This window comes from Hordeum vulgare, chromosome 6H, assembly GCF_904849725.1.
Source record: "Hordeum vulgare subsp. vulgare chromosome 6H, MorexV3_pseudomolecules_assembly, whole genome shotgun sequence".
In the NCBI taxonomy this organism is placed as follows: Eukaryota; Viridiplantae; Streptophyta; class Magnoliopsida; order Poales; family Poaceae; genus Hordeum; species Hordeum vulgare.
In genome coordinates, this window is record NC_058523.1 from 389,552,968 (window position 1) to 389,557,646 (window position 4,679).

A 4,679-nucleotide genomic window follows, 5' to 3' on the forward strand; every position below is an offset into this window, starting at 1 on the left:
ATTTTCTTTTATGATTTATGACATTACTTTTGGGATGACCCACATCTTTATAAAGAAGGAGTAGATGGTGTTATTAGGAGTTGTGTACCTGAGCACGACTAGGAACAAATTCTAAGTAAGTGTCACTCCGAGGCCTAAGGAGGACATCATGTTGGTGATAGAACTGCACACAAGGTATCACAATCCAGTTTCTATTGGCCTACTCTTTTTAAAGATGCCTGTAAGTATGTCCTTTCTTGTGATGGATGCCAAAGAGCACAAAATATTGGTAAACATCAGCAAATGCCTATGAACTATTCACTTGCAATTGAACCATTTGATGTGTGGGTTTTTGACTTTATGGGACCTTTTCCATCTTCAAATGGATATACACGTATTGTAGTTGATGTTGCTTACATTATTGAATGGGTAGAAGCTATTCCAACCAGTAGTGATGATCATAACACTTTATTAAAATGATTAAAGATATCAACTTTCTGAGGTTTGGTGTCCCTAGATACTTAATGACTGATGGTGGTTCACATTTGATTCATGGTGCTTTCTGTAAACTGCTAGCTAAATATGATGTTCACCATAGAATTGCATCACCCTATCATCCTAAATCTCGTGGGCAAGTTGAGCTAAGCGACCGGGAAATAAAATTAATTTTGCAAAAGACTGTCAATAGATCGAGGAACAATTGGTCTAAGAAACTAGATGATGCTCTTTGGGCCTATAGGACTGCTTATAAGAATCCTATGGGGTTGTCTCCGTACAAAATGGTCTATGGAAAAGCTTGTCATTTACCTCTTGAGCTAGAACATAAAGCTTATTGGGAAATTAAAGAAATTAATTATGATTCCAAACTTGTCAGTGAAAAGATGTTATTTGATATTAGCTCATTAGATGAATGGAGGACGCAACTTACGAAAATTCTAAGTTATTTAAAGATAAATTAAAAACATGGCATGGCAAGAGAATTCAAATACGAGAATTCATTATAGGAGACCTAGTGATTTTGTACAATTGCCATTTCAGATTCTTTGCACGTAAACTCCTCTCCAAATGGGAAGGACCCTATGATGTCGAGGAGGTCTATCACTTCGATGCCGTAAAAGTTAATAACTTCGAAGGTAAAAACCCGAGAGTTGTGAATGGGCAAAGAATCAAACATTATATTTCAGATGCACACATTAATGAGGAGACTAATATCATCCAAGTCATAACACCGGAAGAGCACATAAAGGAAGTCTTCCCGAACACTCCAAAAACCTGAAAAAAGGTACGTACGTGGTACAGTATGTAAACCGACTCCAAAAATTCCAAAAAAAATAATTTCTGTCGGTTTTGGTATTTTACAAAAAATATAAAAATAAAAAAGGAGTCCAAGGGACCCACGAGGGATGCACAAGCCAACAGGGCGCCCCCCGGGCGCGCCCTGATGGCTTGTGGGACCCTCGTGTGCGTCCGGGAGTCCGACTTGTTCCCGAACACGTATTCTGGTCCCAAAAAATCATTATATATACTCCTGGTTGTTTTGATCAATGCATCACGAGTTTCTCTTGTGTTCTTGTTTCGAGCTATTTTCTGGTAGGCCTAGGAATATGTCGTCTCGAGATTGGGATGGAGAGAGCTGCGTCTCCCACAATATTTCAAACCCAAAGATCTTTGGGGACAACTATCCCTATCTTTGGTCCACTGATGAGGAGGAGGACAATGGATTGGATGAAACAAAGGAAGTCTTCTGAGATGAAGATGAAGTTCCACTACCTCGACCCGAAGATATGCATGTGGAATTTAAGAAGTCTAGACTACCAAACAGGGTAAAGAAATCAAAAGATCAATTTATCTCATCACGTTTTCTGTAGGAAGGCAAGCTGGCACTATGCAAAAGGATATTCAAGATCGAGCAAGAGAACGATGAGTTGAGGGAGGAGAATGCTGCTACACCACCACCATTACCTTAGAAGTACACTTGAGTACTTGGGTATGGGCATCACCCTTGTTTTGTCCCAAGCTTGGGGGAGGTGCCCCGGTATCGTATCACCATCACTTCCATCATCATTACTATCTATTTTAGTTTGATGTTTAGTTGTTTCGTGATTTAGAGAAATAAATTTCAGATTTTCTTTGTTTAATATTTTTGCTTTGAGTTCCATCTACCCTTGTAATTGAGTATGCGAGATACATAATACAGATAAGTTGAGTTTTTGTGGTTTACCCGTGGGCACCCGTCATCATAGCATGTCAATAAAAGAAAGATATAGATCATATGCTCATACCATGAGAAGTAATGACTTCACACAGTAAAGAGTATAACTGATGAAGATTGTTGATAATAAACAAACATAGTATTAGTCATGTTTACCATCTAAGCAAGACTATGAAAGAGGAGAGGATATTCTCATATAAATAAACTCTCTTGGATATATTTTGTGATTGTGAGCCCTCATCAAATATTATATAATTATCAAGTGTTGACGTGGGACATGGAAGACAACATAATGGTAATGGTATTGCACATTCATATAGAAGTTATATGGTCCTAGATCCTTTAACATGTGATGCTTGCTTTAGACCTTTTGCTAGCCCAAGAACTTTGCACTAAGTAGAGATACTACGTGTGCATCCATAACCCTAAAACCCAGTTTCTTGCCATGAGAGTCGACCATACGTACACATGGATTAAGTAAGATCCTTAAAGTAAGTTGTCATCGGTCAACCAAGCAATATAAAGTTGCTCCTAAATATGTATTATCTTTAATTGCAAGGGAAAATAACTTTGTGAAATCTTGTGATGGAAAAGAAATAGACTCCATTATAAAGTTTTATATCACAATGGGCAATATAAAGTGATGTTCCTTTGCACTAAGAGTTTGCACATTCAAGAACCTAAAAGCGCATGACAACCTCTGCTTCCCTCTACGAAGGGCCTATCTTTTATCTTTGTAGTTCACTCTTGTGTGTGAGTCACTAAATTCATTCTTCTTTTCACCTTTTAGTTTATAGAGGCGAGAATCATGTGTTCAGGAAAGATTCAGATTTATATATCCAAGTGAATGTAGATTATCATGATTCAATATTGTTGACATTATCCTTGAGATAAATGAGTTGGACGGTGAATCATTTAAGCCCCTATCTTCCTATGTGCCCTATGAAAACATAAGCTCCAAAAATATGACTTGAGTCTCAGCAATCATAGAAGAATGAACGATAGTTGAGTATGTGAACTTGCCAATAAGAAAGCTCTCACATAGACTCTCCTCTGAAATAGTTTAATTATGATTGTTCGAGTAACTCAGAACATAGTTTGTTGTTTGTCAATAAGGTTTATGCTTCATACTCAAATATTTATGAATGGATTTTTACTTGTTTATGAGAAGATATGTGATAAAATAGTTGCCGCTATGCTAATATTCATGATGCTCTCATGTTCGTATTTTATTTTTATCGACTTCTCCCACTCAAATCATGTGGCCATTATTCTCGAGCTCGGCTTTCGCTTGAGGACAAGCGAGGTTTAAGCTTGGGGGAGTTGATACGACCATTTTGCATCATGAGTCTTTATTGATATTTGTTTTATTATTGTCCATTATTACATGTTATTATGTAGTTCTTATGCATTTTCTCTCTTAATATGCAAGCTACATCACGAAGAGGGAAGTATCTCGAAACTGTAATTCTAGGCCGAGAAACCGAGAAAAAGGCAGGAAAATCAAGTTGCTCCAAATGACCTGAAATTTCATGGAGAATTTTTCTGGAATATATAGGAATATTGGGCCAAAAATACACCGGAGAGGGGCATCCAGCTGGGCACAAGCCAACAGGGCCACGCCCTGATGGCTTGTGGGGGCCCTGTCGATCCTCCGATGCCCCTCTTCTCCTATATGGCGTGTTTTACGTAGAAATAAATCAAGAGATAACTTCTAGGACGAAGCGCTGCCGTCTCGAGGTGGAAACCTGGGAAGAGACCCTTTTACTCTCCGACAGAGTGATTTTGTCGGATGAATTCCTCTCCGGGAGGGGGAAATCGAATCCATCGTCATCACGAGTGCTTCCTAATTCGTGGGAGCACCAATCTTCACCAACATCTACACCAACACCATCTCATCTCCAACCCTAATTCATATCGTGTATTTAATCTTTGTCTAAGAACCTCAGATTGGTACATGTGGGTTGCTAGTTGTGTTAATTACATCTTGTTGTTGATGCTAGTTGGATTACTCGATGGAAGACGTTTTGTTCAGATCCTTAGTCATTATTATTATACCTCTGATGTTGAACATGTTGATGAGATATGAGTAGTTACTATTGTTCATGATCATATGGGAGAAGTCTGGTTATAAGTAATCATATAAAGTTGGTATTCGTTCATTCCTTTAGTTGTGTCATGTGTGTCGTGGGAATCAACCTGACAGTAGAGGTGTAGGGTACGAATGGGGAGGGCAAAGTCCTAGCTACGGCAAGATTGTACGCAAGATGTATGAGTTCAGGACCCTCTCTTGGAGGTAATAGCCCTACGTCTCACGTGCTCGGGAGCTCTTGCAACGTAGATTGTGTAATACAGGGGGTGCGAACCCTTGTGCCAAAGGGGAGGGGTGTCTTATATACAGTGCGCCACCTCTCATCCAGGCCTCATCATCTAAGGGCTCGATCAATATGAGTTAAAGATATACGTTACTCATAACGTAAGTGGGTAA